Source organism: Leucoraja erinacea, chromosome 14 (genome assembly GCF_028641065.1).
Source record: "Leucoraja erinacea ecotype New England chromosome 14, Leri_hhj_1, whole genome shotgun sequence".
NCBI lineage: Eukaryota > Metazoa > Chordata > Chondrichthyes > Rajiformes > Rajidae > Leucoraja > Leucoraja erinaceus.
The window spans coordinates 25,578,130-25,597,392 of NC_073390.1; the positions used below are offsets into that span (position 1 = coordinate 25,578,130).

General features: G+C 44.7%; 1 protein-coding gene across 7 annotated transcripts in view; it reads right to left on the reverse strand.

The window, feature by feature from the left end:
* The window catches only part of lpp (LIM domain containing preferred translocation partner in lipoma), a 159,828-nt gene that overhangs the window by 101,707 nt on the left and 38,858 nt on the right, over nt 1-19,263 (reverse strand). Inside the window, exon 1 of one of the 7 annotated variants that reach the window (XM_055645885.1) lies at nt 7,300-9,279. The exons of the other annotated variants lie outside the window; for them this stretch is intronic. The gene's annotated coding sequence lies outside the window, so the exon portion shown is untranslated. Of the gene's footprint in view, nt 1-7,299; nt 9,280-19,263 lie in introns of those variants that run through there. 7 annotated transcript variants of the gene reach the window in all.

Sequence of the window (19,263 nt, forward strand, 5' to 3'; positions counted from 1 at the left end):
CATGGGGAGTAAGGGGCGACCGGGGCTGACAAGGGACATCAGGGACAGTATAAAAATAAATGAGAAGAAGTACAACGTAGCAAAGGTGAGCGGGAAGCAAGAGAATTGGGTAATGTTTAAAGAGGAACAGAAGATAACTAAAAAGACAATACGGGAAGAAAAGGTGAGGTACGAAGGTAAGCTAGCCAAGAAAATAAAGCAGGATAGTAAAAGCTTCTTTAGGAATGTGAAGAGGAAAAAATTAGTTAAGACCAAATTTGGACCCTTGAAGGCCGAAAAAGGTGAATTTGTTATGGGGAACAAGGAAATGGCAGATGAGTTGAACAGGTACATTGGATCTGTCTTCACTAAGGATGACACAAACAATCTTCCTGATATAGTAGTGGCCAGAGGATCTGGGGTGACAGAGGAACGGAAGGAAATCCACATTAGGCAGGGAATGGTGTTGGGTAGACTGATGGGACTGAAGGCTGATAAATCCCCAGGGCCTGATGGTCTGCATCCCAGGGTACTTAAGGAAGTGGCTCTAGAAAACGTGGATGCATTGGTGATAATTTTCCAGTGTTCTATAGAATCAGGATTAGTTCCTATGGATTAGATGGTAGCTAATGTTATCTCACTTTTTAAGAAAGGCAGGAGAGAGAAAACAGGGAATTATAGACCAGTTAGCCTGACATCAGTGGTGGGGAAGATGCTGGAGTCAATTATAAAAGATGAAATAGCCGCACATTTGGATAGCAGTAACAGGATCGGTCCGAGTCAGCATGGATTTACAAAGGGGAAATCATGCTTGATTAATCTTCTGGAATTTTTTGAGGGTGTAACTAGGAAAATGGACAAGGGAGAGCCAGTGGACGTAGTGTACCTGGACTTTCAGAAAGCATTTGATAAGGAGATTAGTGGGCAAAATTAGGTCACCTGGTATTGGGGGTAGAGTGCTGACATGGATAGAAAATTGGTTGGCAGACAGGAAACTAAGAGAAGGGATTAACAGGTCCCTTTCAGAATGGCAGGCAGTGACTAGTGGGGTACAGCAAGGCTCGGTGCTGGGACCGCAGCTGTTTACAATATACATCAGTGATTTGGATGATGGGATTCAAAGTAACATTAGCAAATTTGCAGATGACACAAAGCTGGGTGGCAGTGTGAACTGTGAGGAGGATGCTATGAGAATGCAGGGTGACTTGGACAGGTTGGGGGAGTGGGCAGATGCATGGCAGATGACGTTTAATGTGGATAAATGTGAGGTTATCCACTTTGGTATCAAAAACAGGAAGGCAGATTACTATCTAAGTGGGAAAAGGGGAAGTACAACGGGATCTGGGAGTCCTTGTTCATCAGTCTATGAAAGTAAGCATGCAGGTACAGCAGGCAGTGAAGAAAGTGAATGGCATGTTGGCCTTTATAACAAGAGGGGTTGAGTATAGGAGCAAAGAGGTCCTTCTGCAGTTGTACAGGGCCCTAGTGAGACCATACCTGGAGTATTGTGTGCAGTTTTGGTCCCCTAATTTGAGGAAGGACATTCTTGCTATTGAGGGAGTGCAGCATAGGTTTACAAGGTTAATTCCCGGGATGGCGGGACTGTCATATGCTGAGAGAATGGAGCGGCTGGGCTTGTACACTCTGGAGTTTAGAAGGATGAGAGGATATCTTATTGCAACATGTAAGATTGTTAAAGGTTTGGACATGCTAGAGGCAGGGGCCACAGTTTAAGAATAAGGGGTAAGCCATTTAGAACAGAGACGAGGAAACACTTTTTCCCACACAGAGTTGTGAGTCTGTGGAATTCTCTGCATCAGAGGGCAGTGGAGGCAGGTTCTCTTGATACTTTCAAGAGAGAGCTAGATTGGGCTCTTAAAGATAGCGGAGTCAGGGGATATGGGGAGAAGGCAGGAATGGGATGATCAGCCATGATCACATTGAATGGCTGTGCTGGCTCAAAGGGCTGAATGGCCTACACCTGCACCTATTGTCTATTGTCAGGCCAGTCAATCATACACTGGCCAAGGTGACGTTGTGCATGTGTACCATCTACCAACCGCCCCAGTCTAGAATTTTACTGTAACAGGCACAAAAACAATCGGCAGTCCGATGGAACATTTAACATAGAATCACATGCCTTTTAGGGTAAACTGAGAACGTGCTCCTGCCTTGCCTCTTCTGTTTCACTACCAACAGCAAGCTGTTGAATCAACCAACTGTGTGGCAACGACGAGACTCTGTTCAACAATCCAATCAGTCAACCTCCCACTTTTTCCTCGTCCACTTCATTTTTATTCTCTTCAGGTACGTCTCCCATTGCCTTCTGGCAGCTGCTATTGAATCAGTTCCCACCACCTCACCATGAATTGCAGTCTAAACCTGAACCACTTGCTGCACTAAATATTGTTTCCATTGAGTTGTTGGTGTTTCTTTTGCCAATTACCTTGGAACTCCTGATTATCCTCCTACCCCTGGAAACTGTTCCTCCATACACACGCTGTCAAACTCCTTTAAGACTTTAAATGCCACAAACAAAATCTATTAACCTTCTCTGCACTAAAGGAGAACTCCTGCATCCGGAGATATATGGCTGATATACCCCATCTCCTGCCCTATACCCATCTAAATCCTTCATAACGTGCTGCCCAGAATTGGTCAATGCTTCTACGGCCTGAAATAATGTTATACAAAAGTTCCTTGGCATCTTATTATAAGGTCATAGACATAAAAACAAGTCCTGCAGCCAACCATGTTAGTGCCAACCATCATGTCTATCCATACTAATAGATTTACATGCAATAATTCCATACTCACTATGGCTCGCTCATTCAAATGCCTGTCCAGTTGCCTCTTAAATGCTGTTCCTGTTCCTGCCTCCACCAGGCTCTGGCAGCTCATCCCACACCAACAATGCTCTATGTGAAATTTGTATCTCAGATGCCCTGTAATCTCCTCCCTCTCACCTTAAAGCTATGTCTCACAGATGTCAACTTTACTTGTCTGAGATATGATTTTAGCTAGCAGGCACGAAGCCACGTACAGATAAATTAGAATCAGGCCGCAGGACAAATATGTTGGGACACTGGAAAAGGATGACACTGGTGCAAGTATTCCCCGGGGATGTCAAGGAACTCACAGGGAAGGGAGAAGCAACAGAGGAGCCTGTGAAGGATACCGAGATTTCAATACCGCAGGAAGCTGTGGGTTTAGAGAATGTACAACGTGACGTTAAAGAGGAAATGCAAAAATATTGGCAGGTGAAATCAGGACAAACATTAACACATTCTATAAACACGTTACAGAGGATTAGAGAAGATAGAGGGGGTCCTTTTAGAGACCAAAATGGCAACTTAACAATGGCAATGGAGGCAAAAGATATGTGCAAAGTTCAGAATGAACTTTGTCCCTTCTGTTCACAGAAGAGAAGATGGCATGGCATTGGCGAGGAGGGAGCTTGAGAGGCTTTGGACATGATAGACAGAGAGAGAGAGAGAGAGAGAGAGAGAGAGAGAGAGAGAGAGAGAAGATGTATTAAGTGCACTCAGGTCTTTAAGAGCAGATAAGTCATCAGGTCCAGGTGAAATTCTCTCAGTCCCTCAAAAGATGGAAAGAAAAACGGAACGGATTCTGAATGTTGTTTCCTAATCTACTTGGCTACCAATAGCTCAAAAAGAACACTATGAACCATCTCCTGCACTAACATGGACTTTTGTTTATTCTAATCATGTTTTTGCACCATTTTCTTGTGGGTTATTTTGCAGACTTCTTTTTTTTTAAATTTTATGTGCTATTTATGTACGATTTCTGTATAATTTCTGCTGTGTATATGGCTGTAATGCTGCTGTAAATATTGCACCTGTACCTCACCGTACTTGTGCATTGGACAACAGAGGCGACGCGACAACATGGCAAAATTAGTGAACCTTGAATAGATATTGAAGATTTGATCAGGAAAATATAGAAACATACGGCATGAATAGGCAACTGGTATCAAGAGAATCTCTTGAGGAATATAGAGTGTAGGAAAGAACTCAAGAAAAATTACACTTCCAAATATGTGTTATTCCTCTCGTCTGCATAGGTAACTGAGGAGTGTTGGTTCTTGAACGTATAGGTCTACCACCGATTTTCCAGTAACTTGTGGTCTGGCCTACTCTTTAATACTGACATATTCCCCCCCAAAGGTCCACCTGAACATGTGGTGCCTAGGCTGGGTGAAGCAGCCAAACTCAACCTCATTGGGACTTACGATACGATAGAATTTATTTATCCCAGGAGGGAAATTGATCTGCCAACAGACATAAAACGCAAGATACATGAAACTAAAGTGACGAGTGGAAAGGATTGGGGATGTGCAAAGATTGGGAGGGGGGTTGGGGGGGGAGTCAGGCTACACCATGACAGAAGGGGGAGGAGCTGTACAGTTTGATAGCCACAGGGAAGAAGGATCTCCTGTGACGTTCTATAAGCATCTGGGTGGAACCAGTCAACTTGGTGGAATCAGTCAATTTCCATGCCAATCAGCCGGTTCAATTTGCTCCCTGTGGCCAGGGCTCTAGATCCCTTCCCATAGCCGACTTCTGCGACTGTCATTGTGGGTCGGTATCTTGGCCCCAAAAGCTTGTGATCTCTGTTGGTCCGGCAGAATGGATAATCCAGAAAGGCTCTGGAACCAAGGGTGCCGGAAAATCGGTGGTGGACCTGTACTGTTCAATTGGAACAGTTCAAGTTGTCAGAATGAGATGGCAAATGTAAGTAATGACAACTTGAAACATAGGTTACTTGCAAACAGACATGAATAAGAAAGGTGTAGAGATATGGGTCAAACAGGCAAATGGGATTAGCTCAGGGAGCCACTTTGGACGGCATGGATGGGTTGGGCTGAAGAGCCTGTTTCCACAAATGTGTTCAACAATCAGTTATACTGTATTTGGTTTCCCCAGAGTAGAACGTTGTGAGACTCAAATTCAGTGTATAAAATTGGAAGTTAATATCACCAGTAAATCACTGCTTCACCTGTAAGAAGTGTTTAGGTCGAGAGCTGACAGGAAGAGAGGAAGTCTCTACTTCCTGTGGTTGCTTAGGAAGATGCCGAGAAGTCGTGTTCAGAACTTCCTCTCACCTTATACCTAGAAATGCTTCATCCTGTGATTAATTTGTTGGCAAAGTTAATCTTTGTCTTTTCTCCTTCCTTTTCCCACTGGTCTTTAAATTTCATTCATCCACTGCCAGCATAGTCCGTCCCCCCCCCCCCCCCCCCCCCCCTTTTTCCTTTGGTGCCCATTAAAAGGATAACAGAAACAGACTCAATATTAACTTTCCAAAGCTTAGCTGGGTACATTGAAAAGGTAGGGCTGGAGGAAGCGGGAGAGACTGAGATTGACTGGAGGGCTCTCCAAGGTAATGTGATTGAACGATCATCCTTGGTCTATATTGCTTTAGTATTCCTTTCAGCCAAGAAGCAACACATTGCTGGAAACTGGAGGAGCCAAGGACAGATCCTTGTTGTTATACAGGAGTGCGCAGGCTACATGAATTACATTTGATTGAGGGGCATTGCCAAAAGCCCACAATGATCGAACGCAGAGGAGGGTTGGGGAATCTGTTGCTCACCAGGGATGAGTTCATCACTCTGGGTAGAAGGTGCCCACATCCAGAGAGGTCCAACACTTCCACTCTGGTTCCCAGCTCAAGCAACACGACAAACCATCGAGGAACACTGTGTCCCTAACACCCCACATTGCAAACAGGTGCTGCTCCCCAAATGCATGGTCAATTAAGCACTGAACTGCAATATTCAATATAGGTAAATCCCTAATAAAGATCACCATGTCGGAGGCCTTACAGAGTCATTTGGGGATAAGAATGTTGGAATCGGGGGGAGAGAGAGAGAGAGTGTGTGTGCATAGAAAAAAGGAGGGAGAGAGAGAAGAGGGAAGTGGAAATAGGGGAGGAAAAGGACTTGGGAACCAGAGGGGGTGGGGGAGAACATAGATGAAATGAGAAATGAAAGTAAATAAAAGGCAACTGGGAATTGGAGAATATCAGGCAGGAGAAGGTGAAAGCAAGAGAAAATTAAATGGTCAAAAACTTAGCAGTGGTATTAATGATGTACACTTCAAAACATATTTCCTTGTAGTTATTGGGCATGCTGTTTGTTTAAAGCCCACTGCACTCTGAGAGAGCAGTGCTGAGGGGATGCCATACCACCAGAGGGGCAGAGCAGAGATAGTGTCGCACTGGCAGAGGGGCAGTGCTGACAGGGTGCCACAATGCCAGAGGGGCAGTGCTGAGGGAGGGGGGCACACTGCCAGAGAGGCAAAGCTGAGGGTCGGGGCACACTGCCAGAAGGGCAGTGCTGAGGGAGTGCTATCCCAAAGCAGAGGTGCGGAGGTGTCACACTGCCAGAGGGGCAGTGCTGAGGGCGTGCCACACTGCCAGAGAAATATAGCTGTGGGACTCCAACATTGTTGGTGGGGTTGTGTCAGATGAGACTTGAGGTGTCAGTGGGACAGTACTGAGGCAGCTTTACTCTGTACAAAAGCTAAGCATGTCTGATTTGAGAGAAAGTTTGACGTATGTTTGAGTTGCCTGAAATTCCTGGCATTGACATCCAGCAGCTTGAACAGATGCAATCGCACTAATAAAAGTTCATAGTTTAATGTGCACAGATTTTGGCCTGTTGCCTCAATGCTAAGGATCGCATTCCAGTAAAAGCTTTAATTGAAAAAGCCTTGGGCACAAGGAACATATAAAGAAGCCTTTCAAACCACGGTCTGAGCTTTCTCTGGTTCAGAGCTCACTGGGTTGGATACAAAACATAGTGGAGGAGTCCAGGTATGATCACAGACTGCGCAGCCAACAGGAACACACTCAGCACCCCAGACTGGGCTGTGGGGAGTGGGTAAGAGTGGGGTGAAGATGGGTAGACTGGACTCCTGAGATGATTTTACTGGACAGGGCTTGGCAATGGGGGATAGTGGACGAATATACAACCTGGACTGTTTACTGGTGATAGCAACCAGGATTGAATGGTACCTATCCGTTACACCACACTGTAGCCACTGAGCACAGTTACAACCTGACACACAATCATATTTTTGCCCGGATTGCTAGTGATGAAAGGCACTCGCTCAGTAATCTCCATCATCCCCCCAAATCCCCCCACCCTCACCTGGGAGCCCAGATCTTCCTGCCGGCCAACCTCTGGTTCTGATGCCCAACTTATGGATACCCACACATACGGCGAGAAGCTCCAAGTATCCTACCAAAAGCACAACAACTTCCCTTTCTCTCCACTTTTAGTCATTGTTTTACCTTATCAGACGTGTGCTTTTATAATACTGTGGAGATATGGTGCCCATACTGAGTGATTTTTGTGTATTTTCCAACTTATGGACAAACTCGACTTATGGAGCAAAACGCAGAGCGTTGGAGGAACTCAGCAGGTCAGGCAGCATCTGTGGAGGGAATGGGCAGATGGTGGCTGTAAAAACAAACCCTCTCGTTACTCGGAACGGCCTGTGCTTAGCGCTGTCCACTCAGCCCCTCCGACATTCAGCAATTCCTTCGATGACTTCTGCTTACAGCGGGCCGATGTATCAGATTTGCAACAACAAGACTTTGTGTTCCATTTCATTGGGGTGACGCATTGGATCACCAGTAGCCTGAGATAGAGGGCGATCAGCAGGATGTGAGATTAGCTGGGGAAGCAGCTTGCTACAGTGTGTGGCACCCGGCCCTGCAGAAACATTCAGAAGGTATTTGAAGTGAGATCCAGCATGCGATTTCCAAGCACAGTCAACACATTGTGGGGACATAATGTACAAGGAAAGTTTCAAAGTGAAGGACAGCATGTTGATTGGTAGTCCTGTTCTCTGTGCATTTGGTTCCAACCCCACAGTCGCATGGGGCCAAACCATATGTGTGCCAAGGCTTGTGAATGCATGGCAGGTATCTCCGCAAAGGCTTGGTTCGAAACTCAGAGTCGTAGAGATTCACAACACAGAAACCGGCCCTTCAGCCCATCTCGTGCATGCTGACCACGATGCCTAGCTACACTAATCCTAATTGCCTTCATTAGGCCTGCACCTTCCCTATTCTGAAGCTGTGCCCTCGACATAGACTACCCAGCCAAGTGAAGCATCCCCTCTGCCAAGCTCTTTGTACGTTATCATATTTCCTTATAATAAAGGAGGGCATTTTGCCCTAAAGTCTATACTAACTCACAGAGCATTCCCATCGATTCTATGAGTCATAGAGCTGTAGAGCATAGAAATGTGTTCTTTTTTCCCACCACGCCCATACTGGGCTTTCCTCCCAACTATACCATTTACCCACACTTGGACTATTTATTTTAATGCCTGGTCTATTTAAGTACTATGCCTAAATATAATGATTCCACCACCTCCTCTGGCAGAGTTTCAGATACCACCCACTCTGAGCATGAAAACATTTGCCCTCTAGTCCTTTTTAAAACTCCTTCCTCTCACCTTAAACCTGTGCCCTCTTGTTTATGATACTCTACCATGGGACAAAGAATGTCACTTCCCAGCCTATCTCTGCCTCTTATTTTCTATACTACCATCAGATTACCCCTCATCCTTCTTCACTCCAGGGAAGACAAGCCTAGTTTCTCCAATCTCTCCCCAGTACTGAAGTACTCCAACCCAGCAATCTCCCCAGCGGTTCCCCCACCTCAGTTTCATTCGACATAATTGACAGTAACAATTAAATAGCCAGCCTACACATGAAACATGGAGGTAACCAAGTCGCCAGGGGATTCCCACACGGTGAAAGAGAGAAAATGAAACCGCAAAGACTGGACATTTTGAGGCAATCACTCTTCTAAACTCTCGAAAATACAATCCCCTCCTACTCACCCTCTCACCACACAGCAAACCCATAATCTATGGAACCAGTGCGCCCACTCTTAACCAAGTGTTTCCTCTCTTAGGTTAGCAAACCAAATCTGCACGCAATATTACAGGTGTGATCTCACCAAGTTCCTACACAATTACAGTAAGGCTTCCTTACTCATGCATACGAGTTGTCTTAACATAAAAACTAACATATCATTTGCCCTCCAAATTGTTTGCTTTGCCTGCCTGTTGGTCTGTTGTAACTTTGTACAAGCACACTTGAAAATGACCACAATCCAGTTCCTCAGCATTTAACAAATGCTCTGTTCATTTACTTCCCACAATCAATGACCTCATACTCTTCCACCTGCCATGCCCACACCCTTTGCTGTCTCTTTACATCTTCCTCCGTACTACCGATCCCACCTAGTTTTGTATCATCAGCAAATTTGAAAATATGACATTTACTCCCTTCAGTCAACTTGTTGACATAAAATATAAAGAACTGGGAAGGGGAGGAGAAGCTCAGGGGATGCAGGGCAGTGCAGGAAGGAGGCATTGGAGTAAAATGTCAGCCTGTTAGTCCAAGCAGCCGATGCGCTACAATGCTGAGAACTATATTCTATACTCTGTATCTTCCCCTTTGCTCTACCTACTTTACTGATTATATTTATGTATAGTATAACCGATCTGTTTGGATAGCATGCAAAACAAAGCTTTTCACTGTACCTTGGTACACCTGACAATAACAAACCTAAGCCTAAGCTTAAACCTAAAGCATGATGGTCGCAGATGGACCCCAAGCACGAGTGGCAGAATCACCCACTCTAGTTCCAAGTTCTTATTCTTCGAGCTCTGGTTGGTCCATTCAGTGGATGAGATTAGATGTTTAATATCAGGAAATAAAGAGAGAAAGTTTCAACAAATATCTTGTTTCTGCCCATATGGTAGAAGAGGTAAAGAGGTAAAGAGCATGCAAACTCTAGGAGCAAATTTTGAGGGGGTTAGAATGAACCATGATGTCAAGAAAGGTGAAAATGCTGGAAATCCAAAACTTCTGGCATCATCTCTTCTCCACTCTGAGAACTTTCTATGTTTCCCAGCTGCAAACTGCTATATCGAACAAAAAGTCAGCCAGATCTGATGTTGTTTCAGCTGCCGTGTATTCCTCACTTCCATTTCAGATTATCAGCTTCCACAGTATTTAGCAAGTGGCCTAAAGTAAATGTACCAGGCAAACTAATTGCACTTAAGCCTGTCACATTGCTTGAACTTAATCGTTGCTTTACGATACCGATATTCAAAAAAGGAAGATTGACAGCAGGGAATTCTATGTCAGCTAGTGTGCGCCATGCTACAAGAGAAGTACTGGAGCCGTTTATTAAGGAAGGAGACAATCGGAATTGCACTAAACAATGTCATCTTTTTTTTTGTAAGACGGAATTCATGTTTGGCACATTTGGTTAAGTTCCTTGAGGATTTAATGAGCAAAATGGATAAAAAGAACAAATGGATGTAGTGGAACCACAGGAGAGTACATATGCCAGAATCTGAAGCAAAGTAAACAAACTCAGACCATCTACATTTTTCTATAAATCATTACATATAACATAGGTCCCAGCACTATTTATTGCGGAAAATCACTGGCCACAGAGCTCCAGTCAGAGAAACTGCCTCCAAACAACTTTCCATCTTCTATCCGATCTACCAAGTCACCCTGTATTCCATGCGACTTAATGCTCTGGATCAACCTACCATCATGGAATTTGTCGAAAGCTTTACTAAAGTCCATGTATACAAGATCCGCTACCCTATCCTATCAATCATCTTCCAATCAAACTAACCATAAAAACAAAAGTTAACAATAGGTAAGGGCTCAATACGGCTCTGCAGATGGATCTAGGAAACACAGAGAGTGAGCCTGCTGGTACAACTTGTGATTAGGAAGGCAAATGGAACATAGGCTTTTATTGCGAAGGAGTTGGACAATAAAAGTAGGAAAGCATTGCTACAAGTGGACATGGTGTTGGTGGGACCATACATGGGGTACGATGTTTAGTTTTGATTTCCTTTGTCAAGAAGGAATATGCTTATATTGGAGACAGCAACCGTCGCAAAAGGTTCACAAGGTTGATTGCAGGAATTAATGCTTGGATTGGATGGGCGTTTAGGAGTTTAAAGCAATGAAATGTAATCTTATTGAAATGTAGATTCTGAGAGCTGACAGAGTGGATGCTGAACGGATGATTCTCATCAAGGGGTAATGAGCTTCAGGATAAGGAATTATCCATTTTAGGCAAATGCAATGGAATGTCATCTTTCAGGCCATGAAACTTTGATTTCTCCATTGCAGCCACAGTGGAGGCCAAATCGTTGAATATATTCAGGGCAATATCTACAGAGTTTTAGTTTATCGGGAATCAGACGCTCTGGGGAATGGGCAGGAGAGTAGAAGTGAGGCCAAGGTCAGAGCAACGATGGATGCTGGATCAGACTCGGGATAGTATGGCCAAAATTCATGGCTCATCTGATCTTGGCTTTAGCTCTACATTCTTGCCTTCTCCCTATAACCCATAGCCTTGAATGTATTTTTTATAAGCAATAGTGCAACACCTTCAAGATCATTCAAGATTGAAAAAAATCTGTAATCAACCAACAACTGATCCCAAAACTCCCTTTCCAATCGTGCCACAAAGCACTTTGTACTTTTGACCATCTCATTACTTAGAGAACATTCTAAACTTACAACCATGGGATCAGAACCTTTTAATTCACATGTCAATCCCACACTTTATAAAATTAGCAGCGAAGAACAGATCAACGAAGAACAGTTCAGTGTTGATGGAGCCGGGTGAGGCGAGTCTAATGTTTATTCATTCTGATCCTCATGGTGTAGAAGCTGGCATTGAGCTGTTTGTCTTCTGCCAGGCCTGATTCCCAGTCATTACTCTGCATTCCTTTGGCATGCAGAGATCAGAAGCAGTTCCATCTGATACCAATACTGGACTTTGCTTCTAAATTTGGATATTTTTAAATCTTTCTGGTGTGCAAAAGTAGAAACTTGCATCAATAGTGCATTCCTCCAAATCACCTTCTTTCTTGGTTTCTGAATTCCAGTATTTGCAAGCAGCTAAACGATTATGTGGAAATCCCAGCGGTTCAGCGGCAGGCTCAGCAGGCGATGTTTCTTAAACTTCTTTTAAACACACTGGGCCCTGTTTCGTATTTACTTGTAATTCCAGACATCCTCTGAAGGGTCCCGACCTAAAACGCTGCCTGTCCATTTCCCTCTTCAGATGCTACCTCACCTACTTCAACAGTTTTTTAGCTCAAGATTCCAGCATCTGAAGTCTCTTGTATTGGTTCAGTCTCACTTAAATAATTCTCTGTAGTTCTGGCCGTTACACTATAGTAAAGATGTGCAGAGAAGATTCAGAAGAGATGCACATAGATGTAGCTTGGATCGGAGGGCTCGGGTTACTGGGTGAGATTGGAAAGTCTGGCATTATTTTTCCCTCAAGTAAGGAAGGTTCAAAGGTTTCAAAGGACTGTTTATTATCACGTGCACCAATTAAGGCAGTGAAACTCGATTACCATACAGCCATACTAAAAAAAGCAACAAGACACACAACCACATAAAAGTTAACATGAACATCCACTACAGCGGATTCCCCACATTCCTCACTGTGATGGAAGGCAATAAAGACTAATCTTCTTCCCTCTTTATTCTTCCGCGGTCGGGGCAGTCGAACCATCCGCAGTCGGGCTGATCGAAGCTCCCGCAGCCGGCGTTCGAAGCCCCCGAATCGGGGCGAGCGATGGCGAAGCTCCTGCGGTTGCAGCTCCTGAAGTCGGTCCCTAACCAAGGGACTGCGATTTCCACGATGGTAGGTCCGCAGGCACCCCGCTGTTGAAGCTTCCGAGATCGATCCCCGACTGGGACCGCCAGCTCCACAATGTTAAAGTCCGCAGGGTCCCGAGGTTGGAGCTCCCGAAGTTGGTCCTCAGCAAGTGGCCGCCAGCTCCATGATGTAAGGCCGCAGTGCGGACAGAGATACAATACGGAGAAAAATTGCGTCTCCGTCGAGTAAGAGATTAAAAAAAGGTTTCCCCCCACACCCCCAACATAAAACAAGCTAAAGAACACTAAAACATACATTTAGCACACACTAGAAAACAACAAAGAAGGAAAAGGACGAGACAGACTGGTGGCGAGGCAGCCATTGCGGCGCCACCAACTTGAGAGGTGAAATGATGGAGGTGTATAAAATAATGATTGGCATAGATAAGGTAAATACCCAGCGTCTACATCAGATGAGAGGGGAAGATTTAAAGGATACTAGACCAAGTGCAGACCCGTTGGGTCTGTTCCTCCAACGCGCAGTCATTTTCCCCCCAAAAAATCATATGGTTAAAGAGCTTACGGCAGTAATAGGCTCTTCAGCCCAACCCGTTAATGCCAACCAAGTAGCCTAATCAAGCTAGTCCCACTTGCCTGTGCCTGGCCCCTATCCCTCCAAATCTTTCCTAGTTATGTACGTGTCCAAGTGTCTTTTAAATGTCATCATTGTATTTGTCTCTATCACTTGTTTTGGCAGCTCGTTCCACATACACACCACCCTCTACGTAAAGGAAGGAACTGCAGATGCTGGTTTATACTGAAGATAGACACAAATTGCTGGAGTAACTCAGGCAGCAACTCTGGAGAAAAGGAACAGGTGATGTTTCAGGTCGAGCACATTCTTCAGACCTGTACTAAATACTCCGACCGATGAAGTCAAGTGAGTCAAGTACCATCTTCACCACTCTGACCGCTTGTTTTGCCGCCTTCATGAAACTATGCACCAGTACCCTTAGGTCTCGCTGTTCTACAACACTACCCATGACTCTACCATTTACAAAGAACATAAAAACAGCACAGCACAAAATCAGTGCCTTTGGCCCACAATATCTGTGTCGAACATGATGCCAAGATAAATTAATCTCATCTTCCTACACATGATTTATATCCCTCCATTTCCATGTGCCTATATATGAAGGCAAGCATAGCATATATAAAGTGGCTTGCAAAAGTATTCATACCCCTTGAACTTTTCCACATTTTTGTCACGTTACAACCACAAACGTAAATGTATTTTATTGGGATTTTATGTGATAGACCAACACAAAGTGGCGCATAATTGTGAAGTGGAAGGAAAATGATACATGGTTTTCAAATCTTTTTACAAATAAAAAACTGAAAAGTGTGGCATGCAAAAGTATTCAGCCCCCCTGAGTCAATACTTTGTAGAACCACATTTCGCTGCAATTACAGCTGCAAGTCTTTTGGGGTATGTCTCTACCAGCTTTGCACATCTAGAGACTGAAATGTTTGCCCATTCTTCTTTGCAAAATAGCTCAAGCTCAGTCAGATTGGATGGAGAGCGTCTGTGGACAGCAATTTTCAAGTCTTGCCAGAGATTCTCAATTGGATTTAGGTCTGGACTTTGACTGGGCCATTCTAACACATGAATATGCTTTGATCTAAACCATTCCATTGTAGCTCTGGCTGTATGTTTAGGGTCGTTGTCCTGCTGGAAGGTGAACCTCTGCCCCAGTCTCAAGTCTTTTGCAGACTCTAACAGGTTTTCTTCCAAGATTGCCCTGTATTTGTCTCCATCCATCTTCCCATCAACTCTGACCAGCTTCCCTGTCCCTGCTGAAGAAAAGCATCCCCACAGCATGATGCTGCCACCACCATGTTTCACAGTGGGGATGGTGTGTTCAGGGTGATGTGCAGTGTTAGTTTTCCGCCACACATAGCATTTTGCATTTAGGCCAAAAACTTCAATTTTGGTCTCATCTGACCAGAGCACCTTCCTCCACATGTTTGCTGTGTCCCCCCACATGGCTTGTGGCAAACTGCAAACGGGACTTCTTATGGCTTTTTTCAACAATGGCTTTCTTCTTGCCACTCTTCCGATTTGTGGAGTGCACGACTAATAGTTGTCCTGTGGACAGATTCTCCCACCTGAGCTGTGGATCTCTGCAGCTCCTCCAGAGTTACCATGGGCATCTTGGCTGCTTCTCTGATCAATGCTCTCCTTGCCCGGCCTGTCAGTTTAGGTGGACGGCCATGTCTTGGTAGGTTTGCAGTTGTGCCATACTCTTTCCATTTTCGGATGATGGATTGAACAGTGCTCCGTGAGATGTTAAAAGCTTGGGATATTTTTTTATAACCTAACCCTGCTTTAAACTTCTCCACAACTTTATCCGTGACCTGTCTGGTGTGTTCCTTGGGCTTCATGATGCTGTTTGTTCACTAATGTTCTCTAACAAACCTCTGAGGCCTTCACAGAACAGCTGTATTTATACTGAGATTAGATTACACACAAGTGGACTCTATTTACTAATTAGGTGACTTCTAAAGGCAATTGATTGCACTGGATTTTATTTAGGGGTATCAGAGTAAAGGGCTCATCTGTGACCCCATCTGTGCCCATCATCATTTTCTCAATCGGTCCCTGCGTAGTTCCCTCTGCTCCAAGGAAAACAAACCCAGCCCTCCAGCCTCTCCTCATAGCTGGTGTTCACCAAGGCAACATCCTGGTGAATCTCCTTTGCACCATCTCCACACAACTACATCCTTCCTATAGTTCTATACTAATGTTTTATATAGTCATACCATAACCTTTTAGCTCTTGCAATGTATGTCCCTGTAAATGAAGAAATGTATCCCCTCTGCCTTTCTCCCCACCTATCGTGGCAGGGAAATTCTTTGCAGAAATCGGCACATCGCTGGGCTCGGTAAATTCCCAATTCATCACGGCAACAACCTCCTTCAGTAAAGCAGTGTGCTCTTTCTGGTTTAAGGCCAGACTTACAACCAGTACAGATGGCTGTGCACTACAACCTATCAGGCACTGCGTGACATGTGGAGTAGTTGGATTGAGCTACCCTACAATCCAGGATGGACCCATGCCGTCCTTACCCTGGGACTGTTTGATGGGGCAGTGCAGAAGAAGCTTTATTCGGTCTCTCCCCCAGAGTGTTTGACGGGACAATGTGTAAGGAGCTTTTCTTTACACAGTGCAGTAATTTCTCACAAACATGGCATGTTTCCAACTTCAAGTGTGAAAGTTTCATTCTCTGGGTGGGGAAGAATTTCTCGTGCTAATTAGGAAAGGATTTAGTGCAGTAAATCTTGCAATGCTGTTATGACACAAGCATTAATCTGTTTTGTTCAATTTTAGCAAAGAATGTGAGTGGTGGGACCTGTCTGATCGCAGTCTTGTTTGCAGTGGGAGGCGTGTTCTAATCCCAGCAGCAGGGCATTGGGTTCAAGTCAGTCAGCAAACAAACTCAGTTAACCGCACTTGGAACCCTGCCAGTTGCTTGCTTGAGAAGGGATTCGCGAGTGGAACAATCCACCTCCAACGAGAATAACCAGCAGTTTTAGCAATTGCTGATGTTTGTTGTGGTGATGTTTCTGTCGTTACAGACTGGGATATGGAATGGAAGGGAGCAACATTAAAAGCCAAGCCTATAGCAGATTCTCCAACCATTCCAGAGCAAACATCAACACTCGGAGAGAGAAGTTTGCAATTTAATAAACTGACCCAACGATGCATAAAATATACAGCAGGCCTTGCCACTCTAACTGCCCCCAAACGGACCATGTCAAAACGACTGCCCAAGAACTTCACCACGAAGTTAAAACAAAAAGCAGAAAAAGTCGACCTTGTGGAGTGGTCACATGTGGTGAATCCGGAAATCTGAAAACAGCTGAGTTAGTGCCTTGCTGTCTCCTCCCCGCTGCCTGAATATTATCACATTCCTGCTTCCCTGGGTCACTGCTCCTGTTTACACGATCCATACTTTGCAGCCACACCCCAAAGGCTGCAGTCCCCATCCCCTTGCAGTACCCCTGAGGAGTCAGTAAGCTTTGATTATTCATACTAAATACCCCAAAACACACTACTTATTCTCAGCCCTGAAACCATCAACGTTTGGGGTAGATGGCATTCAACATATAGCTAACAGGAGCTACAGAGAGAGGTGGGCAGGCTAGAACTTTATTCCTTGGTGTAAGGAGGATGAGGGGTGATCTTATAGAGGTTTCAAGGTTTCAATGTTATAGAGGTGTATAAAATCATGAGGGAAATAGATAGGCTGAATGTATAGAGTCTTGTAACCCCATGATAGAGGCAGAGGTTTAAGGTGAGAGAGGAAAGATTCAATAGGAAACCAGAGGGGACAACCTTTTCACTCAGATGGCGGTGGTTTTTGGAACGACCTGCCAGAGGAGGTAGTTGGGGCAGGTACAAAACAATTTAAGTAATTTGGACAGGTAGATGCAGACAAAAGGTTTAGAGGGATATTGGCAAATTGGATTAGTATAGATCGGCATCTTGGATGGCATTGATGAGTTTGGTCAAAGGGTCTGTTTCCATTCTGTATGACTTTATGGGTCTAGAACAAGAGCTGGAGGAACGGGTTTTGATGAGATACAGTGCTGTGCTCTTTAAACGGCAGACCAGACCAGTGGCTGCTTGACATACAAGGCATGTCCACAACCAGAGAACGATTGCCTCATACAGAATTTAGCTGCTCTGTGCTTTATCCAGGAGTCTAAATAAACTCGGAGAATATCACCAAAAGTAAACATCAGCTGAAGTGAAGGTGGTTGACCTTGCAGTTACCTTCAATGAATGTCCAGCAGCGGTCACTGTCTGTGCAGTCCTACCACACTGCACATCTTAATTCACTGGGCACAAAGCTTTATGAAAACATTTTAACGGTTTGGTGATTAAAAATTTTAAACAATTTGCTCTGTATTGCTTGCAAATAGAGAGAAACTGCATCAGCCTGAAAAGCTGGGGGCTTGTTGAGTGAAATCTCATGATACGAGATCATCACAAAAGACTAAGTTGTTTATCTGGTATTTTCATGTGAAGCAGTGTGACTGAGACCCATAGAGTGAAAATACTGCAGGCAGTGACAACTCTGAATGACCAAACTTGCACAACAGGTTATAAACCTGGGGGCAGCGTGTCTTCTGGGTCTGGGCCAGTGTTTCACAGGAACTGTGCGGCTGTTCAAGTGTGCACACGCCCGTACACACTTGGTCATGAGAATATGCGTGTATGCATATATATGTATATGTGCCTGTGTGAGTGTGTGTGTGCGTGTGTAAGAATGCAAGAGATGCATGTGTGTGATGGAGGAGAAAGATCATGTGTTATTTACAAGGTAGCAATGAAGGATCTCAAAGCTGCATATCACTCTCATGTGGTTGTAAAATTATAACTCAATTCACAAAAACTTTAATTAGCTGGAATTAAAAAGCAGATAAATTACATTAAATTTGTATTGGTCTTTGGTTAGACCACAAAGAGCCTTAAGAAGAATCTGGTCTCCAAGATCTTGTGAAGAAATTTGCCGAATGATTACAGAACTGTGAAGTTTTGCAAGAAAGATATGCTTTAGCTCCTTTCAAGGAAAGATAGCTGAGAGATGATATGAATAAGTGTTTTATCATAAAAGGATCCACTAGGTTTGGTGTGGCCAGTACAGAAAAACAGGAATGCACAGCCCTTGAGCCTGCCCAGCCATTGCATAAGATCAAGGCCAACTGTATGCCTTGCCCAATCCCCATATCCCATGATTCCCATCCAAATCAAAGGTCAATTAGACTTAGCTTTGTTAACGGTGTCAGAGCACAACCACCCCCATGGGAGAGAACTCCACAGATTCTCAGCCCATGGAATAAAGAACTTATGATCATGAGAGGAATAGATCGAATAAATGCAGTCTTTTGCCCAGAGTAGGGGAATCAATAACAAGAGAACATGGGCTTAATGTGAGGGGTGAAGGATTTAATAGGAATGTGAGGGGTAAATTTTCACACAAAGAGTGGTGGGTGTATGGAACAGGCTGCCGGAGGTGCTAGTTGAGGAAAGTAATATCACAACATCAAAGACCCATCATTTAGGGCTTTAGGGCTCTCGCAACGGCGACTTCCCCCGCCCGAGTTGCGGGGTTGAAGAGCTCCTGGAGCGGGGCCTACATCACTGCCCCGCGCGGCTTGGAATGGCCGCGGGACTCTGCGAGCGCACGCCGGGGACTCTAACACCAAGACCCGGTGTGCGACCTTGCATCACCCGGCGTGGCTTTAATGGCCGCGGGACAATCGCCATCGCCAGCCGGGGGCTTTGACTTTGAGTCTGACATGGGGGGGGGGGGGGAGAGTGCAGTGGAGAGATAAGTTTATTTGGCCTTCCATCACAGCGATGTGATGGATGTTTATGTAAATTATGTTGTGTCTTGGGTCTATGTGTTTGTAATGTATGGCTGCAGAAACGGCATTTCGTTTGGACCTCAAGGGGTCCAAATGACAATTAAATGTATCTTGTATCTTGTTTATTTATTGCCTCTGTAC